The 10,139-nt window shown below is 41.4% G+C and overlaps 1 long non-coding RNA gene across 1 annotated transcript in view; it reads right to left on the reverse strand.

Moving 5' to 3' along the window:
- Positions 1–1,128: 1,128 nt before the first annotated feature.
- LOC105730056 (uncharacterized) overlaps positions 1,129–10,139 on the reverse strand; it is a 29,563-nt gene continuing 20,552 nt past the window's right edge. The window contains exons 2-3 of the long non-coding RNA XR_001110376.2: positions 6,501–6,645; positions 1,129–1,929 (exon numbers count right to left, since the gene is read on the reverse strand). This is a non-coding gene — a long non-coding RNA (uncharacterized LOC105730056). The remainder of the gene's footprint in view (positions 1,930–6,500; positions 6,646–10,139) is intronic.

Here is a 10,139-nt window from a genome sequence, read left to right on the forward strand (position 1 = left end):
TTCTTCCACAGCTTTTCTCATTTCTCTTTCCAGTCTCCTGTGTGTGTGAATTTGGAGTGTAGATGCTTTTATTGTTTTCTTTAAAATATCAAACAGGCTGGTCCAAGTGCAGTGGTGTTTACCAGTTCAGATTTCTATGTGGCTTTTCTACTCCTACTGCTTCACCTGACTAGCCTACAATTTTTTAAATAAAGAAATAAAAATAGCAAACGACAAATATTTTAAAACCACCTAACAACTTTAAGACATTTACGAAACAGGAGAATCGTACATACTCTCACCACCCTCATTCAACACCCACAATTGTTCATTTCTTCCCACCTTAGCCTGTGTGAGAAACATCGTCTACACAGCAGCAAATGGAGATGTACTGACGTTCCCTATCCTGCCTTTGAAGCTGAGGTTTTCCCAGATGCAGATCCTAAGAAAAGGATTCACGAGAGGATTGTTGATTTGGGAAGTTCAGGTAGCACAGTTAGGATAGTGGGGAAGCAAAACACAGAAAGAAAGCCAACCAGTAAAGAGGCACTTAAGGCCGGGCACGGTGGCTCATGCCTGGAATCCCAGCACTTTGGGAGGTCGAGGCAGGTGGATCACCTGAGGTCAGGAGTTCAAGACCAGCCTGACCAGCATGGGGAAACCCCGTTTCTATGAAAAATATAAAAATTAGCCGAACTTGGTGGTGGGTGCCTGTGATCCCAGCTACTCGGGAGGCTGAGGTAGGAGAATTGCTTGAACCCAGGAGATGGAGGTTGCAGTGAGCCAACACAGTGCCACTGCATTCCAGCCTGGGCGGCAAAGTGAGACTCCATCTCAAAAAAAAGAGGCACTTAAGTGATAGAAGCTTACTCCCCAAGGAAATTCGAGTACATGGTGCTAAACCTGCACCTCCAAATATCCTACTCTAGGAGTGATGGAGCATAGGAGTATCTATGCGTTAACTGGCCACAGTTATTATTTGAGGACTGTTCATGGGGAGGAAAGGGGGAGCTACTGCCTGAGCTATGTGGGTGTCCACAGCTGGGGGCTGGTTAACTGGAACACCCTGAGAGCCCTAAGTGACATGGGTGGTCCCAGAGTGTCTGCCATCCTGCTTTATTCACTGAATGTTAATTACAACACAAACACTTCCTTGTTGCTACACAGTCTTTATACTTAGCAGATTAATTTCTGCACAATATTTCATAATAGAATCATCATTTAATTAATTCTAATATTGGATATTTAGGTCCTTTCACAATGGAATGAGTTGGCAAGAAATAGCTAACTCTTTTCTGTCCAAACTTTAAAAGCAGGAGCTGTATAGTAGGGACTGGAAATGTCATGCGTTTTTAAAGATACTGGAAGTTTTCTAGTTCTACGAGTGAAGCAGAACACCACAGATGAGTGAGAATCATACACCCTGAGAATTCTGAGCAAGCAGGCTGTGCAACATGTGCTCTGTTATTTAGGGTGACACTTTAATTGCTGATCTGTGATCATGCAATAGCCATACTTTAGTCTTCAGAATTTTTAAGGTCTATAAATTTTGTATATCAAAACTTTGCATCAGGGCCATGATAGCTGAGAAGCACATAGATAACTATCCAATCATTTTGTGCCAAGAAGTAATAATGAAGCAAGAGCCAGGCATTTTGCTATGTTAGCCACTAAGCAGCTGTGTCATCTGGAGGAGGCTTTGGTGTCTCTGTGCCCCACCTACAAACCAAAGCATGTAGCAGACCAGTCTGCAGGTTCTCCTACAACCATTTCCACCCTTCTCCTTCTTTCTTGCTGACACAAATTTGATGCAGATGCCAGGTGGAGAGTCCCTGTTCCCAGGGAGTCAGGTCTGAGAAACTCCAGGGGATGCTGGGCCTGAGTCACTTGCCGTCATTCCATTCTTCTGTGCCACAAACTCTTGTTCCCAGCCTCCTTTGTAGTTAGGCACTGCCAAGTTAAAAAATAATAATTCTTACACAACATAGCACTTTCCATGGACCATTCTTTAAGTACTTTATGTATTAACTTGTATATTCTCACAACAACCCAATGATAAGTGTATCATTATCATCCTGTTTTACTGAGAAGGACACCACAGAACAGAGGTTAGGCAGCTTTCTCAATGTCACAAGGCTAGTAGATGTGAAAACAAGGACTCTTATCCACGCTTGCCTGGCTCCAAGATCCATGCTCCTGTGTTACAGTTAGACTATCCAGGCTTGTCTTTATGTAACCAGAAGCGTATCTAAGCATTATCTCTGAATTAGCAAAGGCTGGCCTTGGGAGATGTTGGCTTTTCCACACAGTCTTACTCATGAGGAGCAGGAATGACCTCCTGGCTTTGGATGATCAAAATTAATAGTTCATCCTTCATTCTAAACATTAGTCAAAATCACTACTGAATAGATAGCAGGTAAGAATGCTTTTTTTCTTTTTTGAGACGGAGTTTCACTTTTGTTGCCCATGCTGGAGTGCAATGGCGTGATCTCAGCTCACTGCAATCTCCACTGCCCGAGTTCAAGCAATTCTTTTGCCTCAGCCTCTCGAGTAGCTGGGATTACAGGTGCCTACCACTATGCTCGGCAATTTTTTGTTATTTTTAGTAGAGATGGGGTTTCACTATGTTGGCCAAGCTGGTCTTGAACTCCTGATCTCAGGTGATCTACCCACCTCAGCCTCGCAAGTGCTGGGATTACAGGCATGAGCCACTGCACCCAGCCAAGAATGTTTAATCTCCTGTTTCTCCTCCTCTTTTAAGGGTAGATTGTATAGGGTTAGCCTGCGTGCAAATTGCTTTTCCTCCAGTTCCACTCCGTGTTGCACAAGCACACACGCATATGCTCCCCATACACCCCGCACCCCCACACTGGGTGCCCCATGTTAAATGGTGCACCAGGACAGGCTCTCCTTCCACATGCTCAGTTCCCAGCTTCTTACTTGAAGAAACAATTCCTCAAACCTCACCCCAACCTGCTCTCAACTCTTCAAGCCACTGACTTTCGTTTCTTTAGTCTTTACCTTTGATCTTCATATTTGGGCCTTTCACACACTGTAAACTTTCAGGTTAGAAATATGGGTTCTCAGGGCCGGGCGTGGTGGCTCACGCCTGTAATCCCAGCACTTTGGGAGGCCGAGGCGGGTGGATCACGAGGTCAAGAGATCGAGACCAGCCTGGTCAACATGGTGAAACCCCGTCTCTACTAAAAATACAAAAAATTAGCTGGGCATGGTGGTGCGTACCTGTAATCCCAGCTACTCAGGAGGCTGAGGCAGGAGAATTGACTGAACCCAGGAGGCGGAGGTTGCGGTGAACCGAGATCACGCCATTGCACTCCAGCCTGGGTAACAAGAGTGAAACTCCGTCTTTTAAAAAAAAAAAAAAAAGAACTATGGGTTCTCTTGACAGAGCATTTTTATTTTCTGTTTTTGCGATCAGCTCGCCCCTCTCTCAATTCCATGGGCCTTTAGCTGTTGCGTATTTTGGCCTCGACTCTCAAGGCAGCATCCTCAACTGGAGCATCAGAGATTCCAGGCAATGACTCCTTAACTCTGTTATTTTTATTTATTTATTTATTTATTTATTTATTTATTTATTTATTTATTTGAGACAGGGTTGTCAGGTTCCTCACACTTGGCCTTCACCTCCTGGCCTCAGGGGGTCCTCCTGCCTCAGCCCTCTGAGTAGCTGGGATTACAGGCACGAGCACTTTTTGTTATTAGGGACACAGTCACAGTCCTCTCCAGCCAGCACCACTCAGCCTTCATCTGAGGCCCTGGTAACCCCAGCTATGGTACTTGGAACAAAATCCCTGAGGATTTACTCAAGGAAGCACCCTCAGTTCTCTTTGGAAAATCATAGAGGATGACAGAGTAACCAGAACACTGTTTATAGGAAAACATTGTCCCAGGTTTCAAACGGGAGAGGGCTATTACAGAAACTATAAACTCTTCATTCAGCTCAACCCCTTCTGGACATGACTGTGGACGTTCAGAAAGGAAATCCAAGAAAACCGAAGAGTCAGCGTGAATTCACTAAGTGCAAGTCAGGCCAGACTGACCTTGTTTCCATTTTGGGGAGGGTGGGTGAGTTAGAGAAGCAAACCTTTGCCTCGGCTCTCAATACCCTGGCGTGTAACAATTAGTGGAAAAGAGGGGGAGAGAAGGGTTATAAACAGTCTCCAGAAATGATGCATATATGCAACCTATATTAATCTGTTTCGGCCCTTTAAAATGTAAAAGAGAAAGCTCCAAACTGAGCCATCGTTACATTTAAATACTCTTTAGAGGGCTTTATATAGAAGAAGGATTAGATTTGAGAGGGCAGACCCAGGATAAGTGTGTGCAAATTACAGGGAGGCAGTTTTGTACCCCAATAAGGGAAAAACTGTCTCACACTTAGAACAGTGTTTCTTAAACCCGAGTCATGTACAGATTCCCTAATGGAAAAAAATTCTCGCAAACTTCCAAGGTTTACAAATTGTTTTTCTATAACATTTCTTAATTATGGACATACAACTAGGTATAAAGTTCTTATGCTTACAGTTATACACATTTACTAATTAAATTTCTAAACTGAATTTACAAATGTGTACATTAAAGGCAAGCAAAGCTACGATGTCAACAATATTTAAACAAACAACATTCTTTTAATGGGAGAGATGATGTTTTGCTGAAGCAAAATAATCATTCGGAGCATTAATGTGGTATTGATGGCTTTTGTCTTGGGCAGGTGTAGACCGCTGTGTGCACTGTGATAACCCAAACCAAACACACGTCTTTTTCTGAACCAGAGAGAAATCTTCATATATGAGGTATGCTATGATGTCACTCTCCTTCACTAAAATTGACATCATGGTTATCTATTAGGACCAACTCTGTTCTTTTTAATTCATCCCAATTAAAGTGGCTCTACTATCCTAACACATAAACAAAAATGAGCACTGGAAAATACCTTCTGGTAGCCCTCAGATAAAAAGTGGTTGCTGCATTTGTCAAAACTCATAGAAAATACAATCAGAGGGAACCCTAATGGGAAGACTGGACTTTGGTTGATAACGATGTATCAATTTTGGCTCACCAATTGTGACAAATGTACAACACTAATGTAAGATGTTAAAAATAGAGGAAATTGGAAGCCGGGCATAGTAGAGTGCACCTGAGGTCCTGGCTACTCAGGAAGCTGAGGCAGGAGGATTGCTTAAGCCCAGGAATTTAAGGCTGGAGTGTGAACTGCCACTGCACTCTAGCCTAGGCAATTTAGTAAGCCCTCATCTCTAAAAAAGAAAACAAAGGGAGAGGGAATTAGGGATGGAGGGCCAGGGGGTATATGAGAATTCCCTGTGCTTTTTGTTCAATTTATCTGTAAAACTAAAACTGCTCAGAAAAGAAAGTCTACGAATTTTAAAGAAAGTGGTCGCCATAAAATGCTTATGTATTAGTTCTTTTTAGATTATTGTCCACATGAAAAGACAACTATTTTTAGATCTTTTGTGGAACTCTTGGACCTTCAGGACTAATTCTATATATCTCAGGGTCTCTACCATAGTTTTTAAAAAATGCTGAAATCGGGAGTTCAAGAATAGAACAAGGTATTCTAAAAAGCTATTACAACCTCTTTACTCAAAGTGTTCCAGAGTCATCTTTTAGATAGGTTCTTCTGGAGGAGTTTTGCTTTTGGAGAGAGAGAGCCCATGACCTCTAATTCCAAGATTACATAATTCCACTTGGTTTGTTTTTGTTTTTCTTTGAAGATTTAGCCTTGAATTAATTTGTTTTTAGCACTACTTTTCACAGACTGTGCAATGGCCCAATGTCAGAACCACGATGTGCTGAAATCTGTAGCTTTCTAAGTTTCTTCTTTTTCCCACGATCCTGTCCAAATAGCAGCAATTTAATTTAGGCCAACCAATTGTTAATTTTTGGTTCTGGGAAAGGATAACTAATAAACCTTACTTCATTCCAGTGAACCCAGATTGCATTCCTTTCTGATGGCTTATCACATTGCACTCTGGGTTAAGTGCCATCGTTATAGCTCCATTTACATCTTTGGGTAATGCATTTTCTAACTGTTTTCTTAAAGAAAATCTAGAAAACGTTTCTATTTCTTTATTCCCTTTGGAAAATATTTCCTTGCAGGAATCTAAGGCTAGAATTAAATCTGTAAAAGGATTCTTGTAATTCTACACTTTTTAAAACCACCTTTTGTGTTTTACAGAATTCACATGTGTACATCTTTGCTTAGTTTTAGCAGATGACACAGTCATGATAGAGGTTGTAAAATCATAGTCATTGAGTAGGTCAAATCTTTTGGCGATGGGTCTAAGGATTTGATTCCTCCAATTGGGGTAGTATTGCTGAATTGCGGTAGAACTGTTTTCTGTTACAAAGTAAAGAAGCTGAGTCCTTGTCATAAATGTGGGCAGCTGAAGGAGGTGTATGGTCCACGTATTCTGGTTTCCAGTCTGTCTTTCTCTGCTAGGTAGCATTCTCCCCCTATCCCATTACATCAGACCACTCACACTTTTGACCCGTAGCTTCCGGAAAGAATGGCTGGCTTGGAGGCATGGCTTCTTATCACCACCCACTGTCTGCTCCGAGAACTGCATGAGCATCTCAAACCCACCAGGGCAGGTGGCTCTCCCAACCACAGAAAGAGGAAATGTACTAGAATAGAAAGAAAGAATAAAATGGAGGAACAAATGAGCATCTGAGGAATACACCTGAAAAATGAGTCACCAGGGGAAACCCGTTTCTATCTTTATTTTGATGTTTCCAAAAGGAAAACCCTTATTTATAAGAGATCACAACCAAGGTCCAATAGTCTGAAATGAAATAATGTTTTCAACGTAAAAACAGGATCTACTCATTTTTCTTAAATCGAATTAAAAACAGTAGTTTGATAGCATTTCTATGGAGACATGTAAATGTATTTTTTTCTAGTTGTTATCCCAGTGTGCTCCTGTTTGAAAGCTATCACAAAATTAGACCAGGTGCAGTGGCTTATGCCTGTAATCCCAACACTTTGGGAGGCTGAGGCAGGAGAATCGCTTGAGCCCAGGGGTTCAAGACCAGCCTGGGCAACATGGCAAAACCCTATCTTTACAAAAAAAAAAATGAGCTGGGTGTGGTGGCACATGCCTGTACTCCCAGCTACTTTGGAGGCTGAGGTGGGAGGATCACTTGAGCCTAGGTATTCGAGGTTGCAGTGAGCCATGATTGTACCACTGCTCTACAGCTTGGACGACAGAGTGAGACCCTGTCTCTAAATAAATAAATAAATAAAGTAAGCTCTGACAAGGTTAGCATCAATATATTTTTGAAAGCACGCCAGGCGCGGTGGCTCAAGCCTGTAATCCCAGCACTTTGGGAGGCCGAGGCGGGTGGATCACGAGGTCAAGAGATCGAGACCATCCTGGTCAACATAGTGAAACCCCGTCTCTACTAATACAAAAAATTAGCTGGGCATGGTGGCGCGTGCCTGTAATCCCAGCTACTCAGGAGGCTGAGGCAGGAGAATTGCCTGAACCCAGGAGGCGGAGGTTGCGGTGAGCCAAGATCGAGCCATTGCACTCCAGCCTGGGCAACAAGAGCGAAACTCCGTCTCAAAAAAAAAAAAAAAGGAAAGCAGTAGGAGTCTGAAAACAGACAAAACATGCCTTCTTGATGTGTTGAGATTCTGCTGCTTTTTTCACTTTACTGTTAATTCTTTTTTTTTCTTTTTTTCACATACTTTCACCAGTTTCAGGAAAGGGTGGGTTAGAGTCAGGGGCTTCCTGAAGCTTTTCAGAAAAAGAATTCTAATGAAGCAGTGTGTTCAGAGGGGGTCCCCTGAGAATCGTGTTTTGGAACATACTGACCTCATATGGTATTATCTTTGCTACATTTTGCAGTTTCGTGTGAAACTTATTTTTGGTCTTTAACAAAGCATGCCCATGTTTATCTTAAATGCTGAAAAAGTTTAATAGTTTAAAACAAAACTTTTTAAAATAATTAAATATACAATGAATACTGAAACATAAAAGTCAGACAGAATGTTACCTTAACAAGAAAGGGCTTCCTAAAGATCAAAAGATTGTTGTTTGTTTTATTTGTTAAGGACAAATAGCAAGTACTTTCACTTTAGGGGATTCAGATTGCTACTGAAGGAGCCTAGGGGTTTTTATTGCCCCCACCACCACCCAGATAAAGGCTTCCTCCACCTCATTCATAGAACTGGGAAACTTGCTTATTGATACTAAAAAACTGACTGTGCATTTAGAAAAATGGAATGCTGGCATTTGATTAAAGATAGCTTAGGATTCAAGCCAATGGCACTTCTGAGCATGTCTTTTAATCTTACTTAAAATTAGAGGGGAAACAGATATTACCTTGGGCTTTGCCTTATTTTGTGTATGAGTGTTAAGTAATTAGTGCAGCATTGAGCAGGAATGAATTGTACTGAATGCCAAGTGCTACCAAGTTCCACCCCCTCTCATGTTGATCGGGATTTGTTTGTTTTAATTTTTTGTAGAGACAGGGCTATGTTGATCAGGCTGGTCTCAAACTCCTGGCCTCAAGCAATCCCCCTTCCTTGCCTCCCAAAGTGCTGGGATTACAGGCATGAACCATTACACCCAGGCTTGAGCTGGCTTTATGCTACCTTTAATAAAGAAGAGAAGAAATAGGCTTTTTCAGAATAAAAGTCCTCTAAATAGTTCCAGATTTTATTTTAAGTCAGTGATATTAAGTAAGTCAATTATGGACTGCTATGTCAGAATAGGACAAGATGAAAATGTACCCTCAGTCCAATCTGCAGTGCCCTATAAGGGATGGGTTTGTATAATGGTGGTCCCCTTATGGGGCTGTTTGTAATCAGGCAAAGCAACTTTGGATGATGTAATATCTGGTCAGTTCCATCTACTGCTGTCATATGGGCCCTCTACAGTTCTGCAAAGAGAAACAACAATTCTTGTCTTGTGTTACCTCAAAATAGCTTCAAAATATGTTTGCTGTTTTTTTATAAAAGCTTCAACAAATATTTATTTTGCACATGGCTAGATCATGATTTCTGTTTTTTGTTTGTTTGTTTTTTACCTCATTGTTTCTGAGTTTTCTACCTAGGCAGTAAAGTTTTTAAGAGCTTGAGCTCTAGAATCAGATAAACTGACTCTCACTTATGTGAACTGAGCAAATTAATGAAGCTTTGTAAGCCTTCTTTTGCTCATTTGCAAAATGGCAAATATTAGTAGTCCTTCACTTGAAAGGTTGTTGTGAGGATCGAACACGAGTAAGGAGCTCCGCACAGGGCCTGGGATTCAGACAGAATCCATCAAATAATAACTGTTGTTATAATAAACAAGGATTTGTGTCCAAGTCCTTAAATCAGTTACAATGAAGCTAAAAGACTTTATGCAGCAGTTGAAGGAAATCTAACACTTCTCTTTTCAACTCCCTTCATTTCTGTTACCATCTCATGGATTTACATGGTCATTCTCACCAGCATGCATGTCTATCATTAGTCTACAGCTCATGTTGTAAGGGGCAAAAGATAGAAGCATGCCATGAGACAGAGAGAGTGACCCTAATTCATATGGAAATGACAAAATATTCATGCAGAACCTATCATTCTTTAAGACTCTAATGAAATGAGGCTCAAGGAAATTACAGGGTGTGATAAATGATATTCCATGACTTCAGGAAATCTTACCAGAAAAAACCAAAAACCTCTCATGGTCAGGTAATGCAAAGACTCTAAATACCAGATACTCTCCCCAGATCACGGCTTTGGATTGTATTGAATCAGCCAATTATTTTGTTCTGCTTAATTTACTTTAATGGGAGGCAGTATGGCAGAATGGTGAAATGAGGTAGCTCAGTTGTTATGGTTGTCTTAAAAATTATTTCATAGTTTTGCTATCAACAATTGCTTGTGATTGCTGAGTAGCATTCCATAATTACATGCTCATCAGGACAGTGGGAAAGGTAGTTCGTGTGTATTTGAGATAATAAAAGATTTAAAAGTATCAGAGTGCTGGATGCATGGTTCATGCCTGTAATCCCAGCACTTTGGGAGGCTGAGGTGGGCGGATCACTTGAGGTCAGGGGTTTGAAGCCAGCCTGGCCAATATGGCGAAACCCTGTCTCTACTAAAAATGCAAAAATTAGCTGGTGTGGTGGTG

Source organism: Aotus nancymaae, unplaced genomic scaffold (assembly GCF_030222135.1).
Source record: "Aotus nancymaae isolate 86718 unplaced genomic scaffold, 86718_ANA_hifiasm-v0.15.2.pri h1tg000043l, whole genome shotgun sequence".
Lineage (NCBI taxonomy): Eukaryota > Metazoa > Chordata > Mammalia > Primates > Aotidae > Aotus > Aotus nancymaae.